The sequence below is a fragment of the Balaenoptera borealis genome (genome assembly GCF_965194805.1).
Source record: "Balaenoptera borealis genome assembly, chromosome: 11".
Taxonomy (NCBI): domain Eukaryota; kingdom Metazoa; phylum Chordata; class Mammalia; order Artiodactyla; family Balaenopteridae; genus Balaenoptera; species Balaenoptera borealis.
In genome coordinates, this window is record NC_138868.1 from 44,926,079 (window position 1) to 44,942,537 (window position 16,459).

A 16,459-nucleotide genomic window follows, 5' to 3' on the forward strand; every position below is an offset into this window, starting at 1 on the left:
GGAAGTGTGCTGAGGAGGGATTTGTCTAGTTGCACCCTGTAGACTCCCCCATGTATTTCAGGGCACCCCCTTGAAATAGTAGCAGGGGATGTTGGCTGTCCAGCAGCAGGTGGCAGCATTAGAACAAAGATTGGCTATGTTAGAACCCATGATATTCTCAATTCCTTCCTTATTTGTATATGAATAAGGGAAGGAATAGATTACCCCAGATCAATTTTAGAGGGAAGAAAATTATTTGCCATACACTTTCAATTTAAAAAAAAGATTTAAGCCCCTACTATATGCCGGCCTCTGGGCTGTGCATTTTCTCAACAGTCATCTTGTTTAAGCCTCACAGCCTGTCATGCAGGCAATTATTTCTCCTGTTTTAAAGATGGGGGGGCTTCCCTGGTGGCGCAGTGGTTGAGAATCTGCCTGCTAATGCAGGGAACACGGGTTCGAGCCCTGGTCTGGGAAGATCCCACATGCCGCGGAGCAACTGGGCCCGTGAGCCACGATTACTGAGCCTGCGCGTCTGGAGCCTGTGCTCCGCAACAAGAGAGGCCGCGATAGTGAGAGGCCCGCGCACCGCGATGAAGAGTGGCCCCCGCTTGCCACAACGAGAGAAAGCCCTCGCACAGAAACGAAGACCCAACACAGCCATAAATAAATAAAAATAAATAAATTTAAAGATGGGGAAATTGAGTTTTAGAAGGCTAAAGGAATCTGCCCAAGGTTGTACTGTTTCTAAGAGGCAGAGTTGGGTCTGGAACTAGATCTTTGACTCTTTTCATGAAATCACACCTGTCACTACCAGCCTTGTAGTTGTGTTGCTGTCTCAATTCTGTTGACGTTTTGCCTGATTGATGCTTTTAAGAAACTCAGACTGTGTTCTGGGACAGAGAAAGCCAGCATGGCAGAGTACATTTGCCCTAGATGCCAGCTAGGTGGTTATGCCCCAGAGCTGGTGATTGAGAGAAGGTGGATGCTATTATGGAGAAACACTGCATTTACGGTCTGGAGGATGGATGTAGAAATTTGATGTGTTTCTCCTTTTTTTAAGTAAAAATTCCTGTGACAAGAACAGATTACCTTTTCCCTTTCTTCTTATTGTTCAAAACATTGGCATAGAAAATAGGTTATCTAAGAAGTTTAATATTTCTTGTGATAAATGCGAGGAGCTGGCCATCATTCCAGCCATTTGGTAATTAAAGTTGGAGGATGTTTGCATGACAGACCTACCCTCGGCTATTTCGTACAGTGTCAGACTGTGTTTGATTTAAAAAGATCAATCTCCTGATTTTGTATAAATGGCTTAAGTCTGTTAAAGAATTTGCTAAATAAATTAGATCAACTAGCAAATTTCAGATTTTTTTCTGGCTTGAGGCAGTGTTGGGTAGAGAACAGATTCAGTACTGTTCCCCTCTTCCTGTGTGACCTTGTGCAAGTAACTCATTCTTCATTGATAAAGCAGGGGATGGATTGAATGACATCACAGGCTTCTTCCTGCTCTGCAGTCTATCACTTTCTGGAGTCCCCATGGATCTGTATGGGAACATATCTAAGCCCCCTTCCATGCAAAGGAGCTGCAGAGGTGGGCACAGGGATTACATAAGCCCTTCCACCTTCACAGGAATGATCCCAAGTCACTGGCCAGTTAGGAACCAATGAAAAAGAACACTATTATATGGCATTTAAAGAGCATGAACTTGAAATCAGACAGTTCTGATCCAGATCCTGGTTCCACTGGTTAATCTCGGGCAAAATCTGAATCTCTCTTTTCTTAGTAGATAGCTAAAGATTTGCTGTGAGTTTTATTTCTTTTTTATTTTTTTATAATTTTTATTGGAGTATAGTATAGTATAGTTACAATGTTTGTTTCAGGTGTACCGCAAAGTGAAACAATTATACGTATACATATATCCACTCTTTTTTTAGATTCTTTTCCCATATAGGTCATTACAGAGTATTGAGTAGAGCTCCATGTGCTATACAGTAAGCCCTTATTAGTTATCTATTTTATATATAGTAGTGTGTATATATCAATCCCAATCTCCCAATTTATCCCTTCCCCCCTTCCCCCCTGGTAGCCATAAGTTTGTTTTCTACATCTGTTACTCTATTTCTGTTTTTTCTTAAAATAAATTTATTTATTTATTTATTTATTTATTTATTTATTTATGGCTGCATTGGGTCTTTGTTGCTGTGTGCTGGCTTTTCTCTAGTTGCGGTGAGTGGGGGCTACTCTTCGTCACGGTGCGTGGGCTTCTCATTGCGGTGGCTTCTCTTGTTGCGGAGCATGGGCTCTAGGCACGTGGGCTCAGTAGTTGTGGCATGCGGGCTCAGTAGTTGTGGCTCACAGGCTCAGTTGCTCTGTGGCATGTGGGATCTTCCCAGACCAGGGCTGAAACCCATGTCCCCTGCACTGGCAGGCAGATTCGCAACCACTGCACCACCAGGGAAGTCCTCTATTTCTGTTTTGTAAATAAGTTCATTTGTACCATTTTTTTTTTAGATTCCACATATAAGTGATATCATATGATATTTGTCTTTCTCTGACTTACTTCACTCAGTATGACAAGCTCTAGGTCAATCCGTCTTGCTGCAAATGGCATTATTTCATTCTTTTTTATGGCTGAGTAATATTCCATATGTACCACATCTTCTTTACTCACTCCTCTGTTGATGGATATTTAGGTTGCTTCCATGTCTTGGCTATTGTAAATAGTGCTGCAATGAACATTGGGGTGCATGTATCTTTTTTTTTTTGACTTGAATAATATATATATATGTTTTTATACAGCAGGTTCTTATTAGTCATCAGTTTTATACACATCACTGTATACATGTCAATCCCAATCGCCCAATTCATCACACCACCATCGCCACACCCCCGCAGCTTTCCCCCCTTGGTGTCCATACGTTTGTTCTCTACATCTGTGTCTCAACTTCTGCCCTGCAAACTGGTTCATCTGTACTATTTTTCTAGGTTCCACATACATGCGTTAATATACGATATTTGTTTTTCTCTTTCTGACTTATTTCACTCGGTATGACAGTCTCTAGATCCATCCACGTCTCAACAAATGACCCAATTTCGTTCCTTTTTATGGCCGAGTAATATTCCATTGTATATATGTACCACAACTTCTTTATCCATTCATCTGTCGATGGGCATTTAGGTTGCTTCCATGACCTGGCTATTGTAAATAGTGCTGCAATGAACATTGGGGTGCATGTATCTTTTTGAACTATGGTCTTCTCTGGATATATGCCCAGAAGTGGGATTGCTGGATCATGTGATAGTTCTATATTTAGTTTTTTAAGGAACCTCCATACTGTTCTCCATAATGGTTGTACCAATTTACATTCCCACCAACAGTTTAGGAGGGTTCCCTTTTATCCACACCCTGTCCAACATTTGTTGTTTGTAGACTTTTCTTTTAGATCTTTTTTTTAAATTTATTTACTTTAGTTTTGGCTGTGTTGGGTCTTCATTGCTGCATGCCGGCTTTTTCTCTCATTGCGGAGAGCAGGGGCTACTCTTCATTGTGGTGCGTGGGCTTTTCATTGTGGTGGCTTCTTTTGTTGTGGAGCACGGGCTCTAGGCTCACGGGCTTCAGTAACTGTGGCACACAGACTCAGTAGTTGTGGCTCGCGGGCTCCAGAGCGCAGGCTCAGTAGTTGTGGCGCACGGGCTTAGTTGCTCCGCGGCATGTGGGATCTTCCCAGACCAGGGCTCAAATTCGTGTCCCCTGCATTGGCAGGTGGATTCTTAACCACTGCGCCACCAGGGAAGCCCTGTAGACTTTTTGATGATGCCCATTCTGGCTGGTGTGAGGTGATACCTCATTGTACTTTTGAATTGTATTTCTCTAATAATGAGTGATGTTGAGCATCTTTTCATGTGCTTTTTGGCCATCTGAATGTCTTCTTTGGAGAAATGTCTATTTAGATCTTCCACCCATTTTTTGATTGGATTGTTTGTTTTTTTGATATTGAGCTGCATGAGCTGTTTGTATTGCTGTGGATTTTAAATGAGTCAGAGTTTATAATGTGACATGGCAGTCACCCAATAAATGATAACTATTTTCACTAGTCAATGTTGTAGGTTAAATTATATCACCTGAAAATTCATATGTTGAAATACTAGCTCTCAGGACTTTGGAATGTGACCTTATTTGGAGATACGGTCTTTTCAGAGGTAATCAAGTTAAAATTCAGGTCACTAAGGTGGACCTAATCCAATATGATTGGTATCCTTATAAAAAGGGAGAATTTAGACATGGAGACATACATAGAGGAGAGATGATATACATAGACACATCTATGCCTAGGAGAGAGACCTGGAACTGACCCTTCCCTCACAGCCCTCAGAAGAAACAAACCCTGCTGACACCTTGATCTTGGACTTCCAGCCTCCAGAAATAAGAGCCAATACATTTCTGCTCTTTAAGCCACTCAGTCTGTGGTGCTTCGTTAAGCAGCTCTAGCAGACTAATACAGTTATTTTCACTCAAATTGCCATTCTACTGCCATATTCCCCCGTGCTGAATGCACTTTGTCTCACACTTATATAAGACCAAATCTTTTTGTTGTGGCTTTATGTTGACTGCCTCAGCTGCTCCAAAGTGGTCAACCAGTCTTTGCGATGATATTGAAATAGTTCACATTTATTGGTACTTTATATGAATTCCATCACCTAAACCCTCACAACAACTCTCTGAGGAAGATATTATTTCCACCATTTTGCACACCGGAAATTGAGGCATAGATATGTTTAGTAACTTATCCCAAGGTCACACATCTATAAAGTTGTAGAGCCAGGATTTGGATGGACCAAGACACTCTGACCCCAGAGTCCTTGCCCTTAAATTTTATGTGTGCCCTTAACCACCATGCAGTGAAGCTTGAAGATGACAAGGCTTGAAATAAGTCTGAACAGCCACCTTTCATCAGCAGGACCCCTGGAAGAAGGACACCACAGAGAGCTCTGTGTCCTCAGCATCAGCCTCTGAGTACCTCTCTCATCACATCATTGGAACATGCTAGACACACTGGTGCCCACTGCCTGTAGATCACCAAACTGCTAAGGGGTTCCGTTGGCCAGAGCCCAGGGCTGTTGCTCTCATTTTAGGCCCTGGACCCTTCATCTTTCAGGCTTCCCCAAAGCTGCCATTGATGAACTTTTTGGACTTTTGCCCAAGGATCTGATATAGAAAACTGCTACGGAGAGGCAGAATGACATAGCGGTTAAGAGTGCAGGCTCTGGTGTCAAACGCCTGGGTTTCGACAGTGGCTCTGTTAATTACAGCCTGGGTAAACTTAGGTGATTCATTTAGCCTCAGATCTTCACCTATAAAATGGGGATGACAATAGTACTTATCTCGCAGGGTTTTTGTGGTGAGGATTATTAACACATGCACACATCTTAGACCAACACAAACTGAGCACTTAACACATCTTGGCTATTATTATACAATATCAATGGAATGGGATGTAATTCCCATTGTAACTGGGAATATACATATACATATACTAGTAACTGCCTAGGAGTGCATCTATTCCAGAAAAAGGACTGATTATATCTAGTCTATAGTAATACATTTATAAAATATACATATACATATAATTGTAACTGCCTAGGAGTGCATCTATTCCAGAAAAAGGACTGATTATATCTAGTCTATAGTAATACATTTATAAAATATACATATACATATAATTGTAACTGCCTAGGAGTGCATCTATTCCAGAAAAAGGACTGATTATATCTAGTCTATAGTAATACATTTATAAAATATACATATACATATAATTGTAACTGCCTAGGAGTGCATCTATTCCAGAAAAAGGACTGATCATATCTAGTCTATAATAATACATTTATAAAATTTCAATAACCTGAAATCCATATTGCAATAGAAATACAGAGCTTGATGTGTATGTAACTTATTTTAGGAATTTTGCAATTTGGTAGAAAATGTGCATGGCACATAATACATATTTGTTTAATGAATGAATGAAATGTGAGGTGAGGCCTTGGCATTGCAGGAGGGAGGGGAGCACAGAGGGATGTCTGGGCCGAGGGATGCCTGGGCAGCTGTGATAAAAGGCAGAGCAGTCAGTTGTCCAAATCCTCAGTTCTAGAGATGAGGTGAATTCTGATCCATCCAAGACAGCAGGTAGAGGAGTGGGCATCTCAGGAATCTCAGCGTGACCATTGGTGGTGAAGATGCTGGCGCTAAGGCTGGGCTGACAGGAAGCAGGGCTGGGAAGAGCAAGGAGAAGAAGGAGAGCCGTGGCCAGCTGAGCTCCCTTCCCAGTGGGAACTGAAGAGAAAGCCAGGGACCAGGACAGAAGCTTGTTAGACAGACAGAAAGACTGGTCTGTGGGAACTGGAGATGGCTCTGGCTCTGTGCTCGCTTAAGGAGGCCCCATCACTCACAGGATCTCCGGAGACAGGGCTAGTGGCAGCAGAAGCCCTGCAAATCCTGATGGCCGAGTGCGTCAAGCCTGCTTCCCGTGCACTGAGGGCAGGTCCTTCATTGCCGGCAGCTAGGAGGGGGTCGGACACCCAGGCTGAGGGAAAGTGCCAAGAACTGGACTCCAGCTTACATGTTGCAAGACATGAAAGCGACGGCCAGTCCCAACGAGAACGAGAACGGACGCCTCTACTCTCAGCCTGAAACTTGCATTGTGAGCCTCCTGCCTCCTAGAACTTCTAAGGTGGAGCTGACTGATGGTTTTCCAGGAGCAATGGAAAGATTTGCATCGCTTTTGTCAATTGTGTCAAGTGTAAATTGTTGTAATCTTTTTGGAGGGTATTGTCAAAATTTAAAGGACGTTCATTTCAGTGTTGTTTGTGCAGTGAAAAAGTGGAGATGCTCTAAATGCCATCAACAGAGGACTGGTTAATAAATAATAGTACCTCTCTACTATGGAATAATATGCATTAATCAAAAATGATGAAGCAAATACTTAGGCAGAGATGTGGAAAGGTGACCACATTATATTAAATTTAAAAAAAGCATGTTTCAGAAGAATGAATCTGTATTATCCAATAAGTGTTAAAAAAAAAGAGAGAATTATATACATATATATGTTTGAACAATGCATGGAACATATCTGAAAGGACACAAACCAAATGAACAGTGGCTAATTCTAGAAAGGTTTGATGGGAGATGGGAGGGAGAGGAAAGGAAACAGGGAATTTCACTTTATACTTGATTTCTGTACTCTGTGCTTGTATTGTTTTGTTTTACAATGAGTATTTATTGCATGCTATTTTTAAAACAATGTAAAAAAGAATCTCAAAATAAAACAGAAGTCTGTTACATTAGTATCTGGGGTTTTACATATTCTTGGCTGTCTTCAGGTTTGGAACAAGTTGCTTGCTTTGATCAAATGATATTATGTGGCTTTTTAAGGACCCCAGGACGCTACGGAGAGGCCGCAGTGAGGTTGGAGTCGTCAGGAGGCCAGCGGGGCGGTCCTAGGGGACTGCCTGGGGTGCTGTGGGCAGGAGAGAGGCTTCCTCTGGAGTTTGAAGGCCTTTCATTGGGCACCACTTGCTGGGCACTAGACATTATACTTAGCACCGTGGTGGACCTCTCACTGGGTGCTGCTCAGAGCACTTCAGGGGGAGTTTTGCTGAGCATGGCATAGAACACTTGAGCAGGTATTACGAGGACCAGGGATGGCTGAGGTCCTCTCAGGCATTCCCCAGGCTGCAACACATTATACCTCATTGGGCTCAGGGCAGTTACTGCATGGAGCACGTGACTAGGTAATGCATGAGGCTCTAGATGGAATCCTTTGTGCGCCACCACATTGCACACAGAATGTGACTTTCAGTGTCATAGTTGGCACCCTGCACAACTCTGAGCTGATCCTTAGGAAGAGCACCTTTCTGAGTGCTTTCATGACCCCAATAATGGGTAGAAATGGGCAGCTGAGGAGTTTAATTCTTGCATCCAGACCCTCTCAATGGCCCTTTGAGGAAGAGAGCCTGTGCTATGGAGGAGACTCAGCTACAAGTCTACCAGGGTAAACATGTCTTTTCCTGCAGGGCTCCCTGAGCTGACTGTAGCAGTGAGGAAGGATGGGCAGGGGAACTGTAGTGCCCACTCACACTCACCATCTTCTTGCTCCTGGAAAGGTTGCAAGGGTTTGAAAGGGTCATTTTTCTCTGTGAAACTCTAGATCAACAGAAGGCACTGTCAATAGCACAAAGACTTCTGAGGGTAATGTGATGTGAAGTGCCCAAAGTGCCTTTCCCAAAGTGCCTGAAAGGACAATGAACCTCTGAGACAGGTCCTGCATCCAGGCTCACTGCTGCTTAGATGGCGACCCTTGCCTGGGGGTGTGTCTAAGCCCCCATTTTCATGGGTTGCCTTAGTGCCTATCACTTCCCACATAAAAGGCAGTAAATCCAAATCAAAATCTCAAGTGACCCCTTAGGCCCTTCATGAGAGTTTCTATACCCTCAATGCCAAGAACAAGGCCAGTTGAGGTGGGAGGTTGGGTGACTGGCTATGTCATTAGCTAAGAGATTATTCCATATAGTTCAGATTCACAGAAACTCAGTTTCTCCTAAGCAACCTAGAAATGACCATATTTCATGGACCTGTGGGGTCACTTGAGAATGATCAAACAGAATATTGCGTCTTCTGAATTCAGGGCACCGACAATAGGGGTGGCCTTTACCCCTCATAACACCAAAATGCTCTCCGGGTCATTTTGAATCGTCTTGGGCACCTCTGTCTACCGGGATTGAGAAACACAGGTGTCTGTGCTTGGAAACTCTTAACTCTGAACTAAGGAGACTCACACCTTTATCCAAATCCTTAACTTGAATTGAGAAGAAAATTCTGGTCCATCATGCTGTTCCACTTGGCTCAGGCAGCTCACTATTCCCCAGATATGCTGAGTGGGTTTTCATTTCCTTAGTTTTGTCTCCTTGAATTCTCTTTCCCAGTAGCTTTTAAAAATGGAGGTAAAATTCACATAACATAAAATGAATGAGTCCCCATTTTAAAGTGTAAATTCAGTGGCACTTAGTACATTCACTAGCTGTGCCACCATCATTTCTATCTAGTTCCAAGACATTTTCATCACCCCCAAAGGAAACCCCGTATCCATTAAGCAATTACCCCCCATTCCCTTCTCCCCCAGCACCTGGCAACTAACTGCTAGTTTTCTGTGTCAATAGATTTACTTGTTCTGGATGTTTCATATAAATGGAGTCATACACTATGTGACATTTTGTGGCTGGCTTCTTTTACTTAGCATAATAATTTTGGGGTTCATCTGCATTGTCCTAATAGCTTGTAAGGACACTGTGTGAAGTGAAAAGAATTTAGTGTTTGGAGTCAGGCAGACCTGGGCTTTCGTTCTGGCTCAGCTACTTCATAGCTGTGTGTTCTGGGAAGGTTATTTACTCTTCCTGAGCTTCAGTCATCCTCATTCATGAAATGAGAATAATAATCCCTACCTGAATTACAGTTGTGAGGATTAACAGAAAATATATATGAAATGACCTGGTCTCATATCTGGCACACTCTCTAATTGTTAGAAGAAAGGAAATTACATTAAATGTGAGTGTATGTGGTACATAGCATGCCATTTCTTTCCTTTGACCCCTTTTTTATGCTCCACCTTACACAGTGGCAGCTCTTTTCTCAGAATTCCTATGACCTCCCTTCCCCTAATCTAAATAATTTACTTTGCTTTGAACACACGCGTCCTTGTCCCTTTGTCAAGTAGATTCTTTTTCTCCTATATGCGTATTTTATGCCCCCAACCAGACTGCATATTTTCTTGAAATAGAAGACTGTTTTCTTCTTCTAGCAAACACATGTTCTAGATTTTCCAGGCCAATCCCACCTTTAAATACTCTGTTATGTAGACTCCATAAATACTGGGGTATCATAGAAAATCCAGTTTGGCTTCCAAGCCATGTCTTCCACGGAGAAGTGGCATAATCTTCTTCAGCCACGGTTTGGACAATATAATCCTTTTTTAAAAATTGAGATATAACTGATATATAAAATTATACTAGTTTCAGGTGGTGATCCCTTTCAATGTTTGTTGAACGTGTCAGTTGCTCAGAAATACCACATCTGTCCGCCACCACCCACATAGAAATGGAATGGGCGGCAGGCGAGCCTCCATCCTAATTATCTGACCATAATTGAAAGGTACAAGCTGGCATTCTCAGGAAGGTGCTTCCTCAAAGACATTTGCTGTAGAAGCTAAAGTCCAAATTAAAATTGATTCACATCCTCACAGAAGCACCAGCTATTAGAGAATAGGTTCTGAAATGGTGTGCGTTACCAGAGAATGAGGTCAGGTATTGGCAGGGAAAATGTCTTTCAGAGTTTCAGCATAACTTAGACCCAGAGCTGAATTCATATGTTGGGTTTTTACTACAAATAAAATGTAATGATGTTCACAGCACCCATTTAATGTTGTGGACCCTGTTTTTTTTGTTTTTTGTTTTAATAGGAAGTTAATACTTAGAGAAGGAATAAAAACAGAAACCGAGAGTCAGAAACATTGATGAAGGCGACACATTTCTAGAGTGTGTGTTTTTAATCATTTTTGGGGGGGGGTCACAGGGCCTTTTGAGGATATAGGAGAGATGGTACAGTAGGTCCTGTAACTGACTAGCTGAGGTATCACTATCTGAATATATGTTTGATCCCCCTCACCAGACTGCAAACCCCTTGAAGGCAGGAACCATGTCTTATTCATCTTTGTGGCCTTAGTGTTGAACACAGGTGGCTCTTGTTATAGTAGAAGTCTTAGCTTGGTGACCTTAGCTGGGCTTCAAGGGAGCCTTTAAATTCTCCCAAAATGATATGCAGAATTTTGTGTGTCTGCTCTTATCTTGGTTTTGTCTCTCATTTCAGAGCCAGTAGCAATAGCTTTCAAGGTGGTGGCCTGTTGTTAATTTCTCCATCCTTCCCATGGATGAGCTTTGATCCTCCTAAAGCTCCTTCATCTGAGGAAGGATCAGATCAGTCCTCTCTGGAGAAACCTGCCATGGAGCTTTTCCAGCCCCTCCAGAATAAAGACCCAACCCCTTCCCACAGCACTGAAGGCCCTGTGTCGTTAGACACTTCATCTTCTTTTCCTGTCCTGCCTGCTATGAACCCTGCTCTTTATCAACACTGAACCCTTCATTGTTCCCTAAGTAAAGCTTATATTTTCAAGCTTCCCTGGCTGGCTCATTCTGCACCCCCGTCCTAGAATGCCACTTCCCTTATTATCTATCTATTAAATCCTTCTTATCCTCAAAGAACCAGGCCAAATACTTCCTCTGTGAAACTCTCCCCAATTCAACAAGTTAGAATTAATGAGGACTTTTTGAACCTATATTTAGTATTTAGTCAGCTTACCTTATAAATGTGTTATTGCCCATGTCAGATTCCTCAAAAGATCATGATTTTTTGAGACAGAGGTGCATCAGATTTATCTCTGGGGTTTGGAATGCCTGCCAGGGATACACCTCACTAGAGATTGAATTTGTGCATTTTTTTTCTCTTCTTCAGTGGGAGTGATGCAGAAAGCCACCTCTGACTCTCTGAGGCTAGCATTCCTTAGCAGGGTGGCAGTGGAATCCTTTGAAGGGTCTCTCTGAGAAAGGCAAAGGCCCCTGGAGTCACTCAAGATAGATTTTGTTTAAAGAGTAGGTATAGTATGATTGAGGGAAAAGGGCTTAACAAAACTCTGAGCGTGAGAGTTCAAAATAAAAGCTGCTCAATTCTTTTTTTTTTTTTAATTAATTAATTAATTATTTTTTGACTATGTTGGGTCTTCGTTTCTGTGCGAGGGCTTTCTCTAGTTGCGGCAAGCGGGGGCCACTCTTCATCACGGTACGCGGACCTCTCACTATCGCGGCCTCTCTTGTTGCGGAGCACAGGCTCCAGACGCGCAGGCTCAATAGTTGTGGCTCATGGGCCCAGCTGCTCTGTGGCATGTGGGATCTTCCCAGACCAGGGCTCGAACCCGTGTCCCCTGCACTGGCAGGCAGATTCTCAACCAAAGCTGCTCAATTCTTGAAGACAGGTCCCAGGAGGGAAGAGGAAAGTGATTCTGGGTCCAAGAGGCGGGCAACCCCAGAAGCAATCCCAGAGCAGCTTATTCCTGATCAGGGCTGCAAACAGAAAGACATGCTGCATAAGGACTGTGTCTGTGCTGGGCTGAAGCAAGAGAAGAAGCAGAAGCAGAAAGCCCACCTCCACCTCTGAGCTCTAATCTGGCTTCCAGAGAGAGCCCTGTGCCAGCAGGCACAGCCCTGTGCCCCTCTGAAGGCTCTCCTGTGCGAAGCCTCCGGGTCCCACCGCCACCCCCGCCCCGTGCCCAGAAGCTAGAGCTTTCCTTTGTTATGGCTTCCACACCTCTGCAGAGCTGGGAAACGGGAAACGGGAAAAGGTTAGCCTGAGGGTCCTGAGGGTTCAGCTAGGCCCTTTAAGTTAGCGTCCAGTGGAGAAGACATACCTTAAAACACATGGCTGCTACTGGAGCTGAGGACTTGAAGCCACTTTTGTGGGTGGAAGCAACTCCCCAACAGGAACTTCTGCTCAGCCAGTAGTGCCCCTCCCTGAAGCTGGAACGGTAAGGTAGGCCAGGATGGTCTGGGCTTCTCCTAAGCTCTAAAGACTGCTAGGAACATTGCCAGGAGGATATGGTTATGGAATTTATGCTACTGTTGTCAGAGTGCAACCTGGGGCATCCTAGTTGGACCCCAAACAGGATGAAAGAATCTCCTGCTACATCTGTATCTCTAGTATTTGGGGCTTTGTCCACAGTAATGCTCACAGAATTAAATAAAATCCAAATGCTTCTTAGCAGGCTCTGAATATTGATTCTGCTATGCAAATGTTTCTTCCTATTCTCCACAATACTAAACTCCACTGTTTTGGTCCCTCTCCAAGGGCTCTGTCTCTAAGCTCTTAATTAAAAAAAGGAAGGAGTAATTACTAAAGTTATTAAAATATGGAATATTGCAAAGGAGCGGATTAGGAGTCTTCATGCTAATCCAAACAAATCATGCTAATGTTACTTTGATTCTAGCAAACCCGGACCCACAGAGGAAGATAAAAGCTAAGGCTTGTTTTCTAAGTGGAGGGTTTAGTTTATTCGCTAAGCCAGGATTCATCAAGCATTCACTGGGAGCTGCAAAGGAGAAGCAGGAGGAGATGAAAGGAAGAAAGATATGAACATGATAGAAAAGATGAGGTGGGTAGGGAGGAGAGCAGTGCCAGGACAGTCAACCCAGTAGCTGTGATTCATCAAGCTCTTCGCTTGGCTGGGAGCTATGGGGTACAAGGAGTGCCTTTTCCACCCTATGACTTTAGGGACTGCATTTTGAAGATGATTGCTCAAACCCTCTGTCCAGCCCAGACACATCTGCAGGTCTATTGGCTACTGGACAAGGTCATTTATCAGAAAGAAGGATGTAAACCTTAGCCAGCATGGTCCCAGAGCTCCAATAGAGTTACATATTAGACATATCTTTGTCTGGGAACCTACCGTGGCTTGGAAATGTCCCCACATGCATCTCAGATTCAACACATGCCAGATTAAGCTGAAAATTTAGGTCCCCACCTGCTCTTCCTACTAGGACTTCATCTCCGTCAATGGAGTCACCACCTACTCAGTCCTCCAGGCTGATTACAGAGAGCCCTCTTTGATGCTCCTCCTCATCCCTTTTTTTGGTTGCTAACCAATGCCTTTTGGTTGCTAACGAGTCTTTTGGTTGCTAAGAACTGATGATGCAACCTCAGAAATGTCTCCCACCTTCTTTTCTTCCTCCTTACCTTCAGCACCACTGCTCTAGTTTGGACCTTTATCATCTTTTCCTGTCCTGCTTCTCCAATCTCTTCTCCCCCCACTTTCCTACCTTACCAGGTTTTAGCCAACCCCAACTTCTCGCCATTTCCTGTCTCCATAGCTTTGCACGGATCATTCCTTTCCCTCCCTCGACCACCGGCAAACTCTTCCCCCATCCCCATTATTGTATTCTTTAGCTCTGTTTGATCTTCTTTATATTTTCTGAGTCTTTGTGAAACTTCTCACTGTGTTCATCCATTTGGCTCCTGAGTCGGCTGAGCACCTTTAGATCATTACCTTGAACTCTTTACTGAGTAGATTGCTTATCTCCACTTTGCTTAGTTCTTCTTCTGGGGTTTTGTCTTGTTCCTTCATTTGGAACATATTCCTCTGTCTCCTCATTTTGCCTAATTCTCTGTGTTTATTTCTATGTATTAGGTAGGTTTGTTACATTTCCTGATGTTGGAAAAGTGGTCTTATGAAGGAGATGTCCTATGGGGCCCAGGAGCTCACTCACCTCTGGTTACCAGAGCTGTATGTTGTAGGAGTGAATGCCACCTATGTGGGATGAGTGGGCTCTTCTGTTGTGATGGGGGCTGTGGGTGCACTGGTAGGTGGGGCTGGGTCTCAGCCCAGTTGGCTGCCAGGGCCCACCTCATGCAGTGACTGTCAACCTGCTGATGCGGGGGGCGGGCTTGGTCCTGACATGGCTGGCTGCATGGCCTGTGGGCTCCCAGGGCTGGTGCCAGCCCACTGGTAGATGACGCTGGGTGCCAGAGCAGCTGCTGTGGGGTCTGGGGGGCCCAAGGCTGGTGCCAACCCGCTGATGGGTGGGTAAGTGCTAACAGGACTCCAAAATGGCACTTACCAGCACCAGTGTCCTCATGGTAGAATGAGCTCCCCAGATTGGCTGCTGCCAGTGTCTATATTCCCAGGGGGAGTCCCAGTTGACTCTTGCCTCTCTGGGAGGCTCTGCAAGATGAGCAAGTGAGTCTGACCCAGGCTCCTTTCAAATTATTGCCTCTGCACTGGGCCTCAGAGCACGTGAGATTTTGTGTGTGCGTTTAAGAGCGAACTTCCTGTTTCCTACAGCCCTCTGGCTCTCCCGTATGCAAGCCCCACTGGCTTTCAAAGTCAGCCTTTCTGAGGGCTCGTCTTCGAAGTACAGGACTCCTGGTTTGGGGAGCCTGATGTGGGGCCTGAGCCCCTTGATTGTTGGTGAGAACCTCTGCAATTGTGATTATCCTCCCATTTGTGGGTCGCCTTCCCAGGGATGTGGGTCTGGACTATACTGCATCTCTGACCCCCTACAAGTCTTGTTGTGGTTCCTTCTTTACATCTTTAGCTGTGGAAAATCTTTCCTGCTAGTCATCAGGTCATTCTCATTGACAGTTGCTCTGTAAATAGTTGTGATTTTCGTGCGCCTGTGGGAGGAGGTGAGCTCAGTGTCTTCCTACGCTGCCATCTTGGCTACACCTCTCCATAAATCATCTCTTTTAATTCTCATTACAACCCTATAATTCAGGAACTGTTATTTGTCCCACTTCACAGAGAAGGAAAATGAGGCACAGAGAAATTAAGTCACTTGATTAAGTGGCAGAGCCAGGATTTAAACCTGGTTCTGATGCCTGTGGAGGCTTTGCTCTTGAAAGTGGATAACACGCTCTTCTGTGTCTACTATTCATGGAACTTCTTCCAATTATCTCCCCTCTCAGAGGAGGCCAGTGCTATCTTCCTTTAGAGCTAGGCTCAGTTGGGTACAATCTTACATGGCAGGCATCCTCAGAAGAGTCCTTCCAAGTCTTTTCTCCAGACTTGGAAAAGAAATGAAAACAGTCCCCTTGGAAAATGGAGCAGAAAGATAGTTTGTGGCTGGTTTTCCTTTCTTTCTTTCTTTCTTTCTTTATTTTTGGCTGCGTTGGGTCTTCATTGCTCCGTGCGAGCTTTTCTCTAGTTGCGGCGAGTGTCGTGGTGAGCCGGCTTCTCACTGCGGTGGCTTCTCTTGTTATGGAGCACGGGCTCTAGGTGCGCGGGCTTCAGTCGTTGTGGCATGCGGGCTCAGTAGTTGTGGCTCACGGGCTCTAGAGCGCAGGCTCAGTAGCTGTGGCACACAGCCTTAGTTGCTCTGCAGCATGTGGGATCTTCCCAAACCAGGGCTCGAACCCATGTCCTCTGCATTGGCAGGCAGATTCTTAGGCTGGTTTTTCTTTGCCAGTACTAATTAATATCAGCTTTGGAAACCCTTGGGGCTAAGTGATGGATATTTCCTTGTATTTATTTCTTTTGAATTGTTTGCTGAGTAGAATTCTGAGATAAGACTCTATGCAAGCAATGACCCACTGCAGAAACTGTAGGTACTATTTTCATCCTGTTACTGGGTTTTACTAGCTGAGGACAATCCTTTCAGGGTTTTTATCTCTGTTTTCAGAAAAAGTCCTGGAAGGGAATTTGGGGAAATGGTGATGAATGTTGTGATGACTATGCCCCAGACTCCCCAGGTTTTGGGGCCTCTTGGTTTTTGCCCCCCTCCCCCTGCCTCATTTCTTAGCTTTTCATAGTCTGAAGCTTCCTGAACCTTCAATCTCCTTGTCTGCCTAGCTTTTATCAGTTAGTTTTCTCATCTGCCAAATTGAGCTGG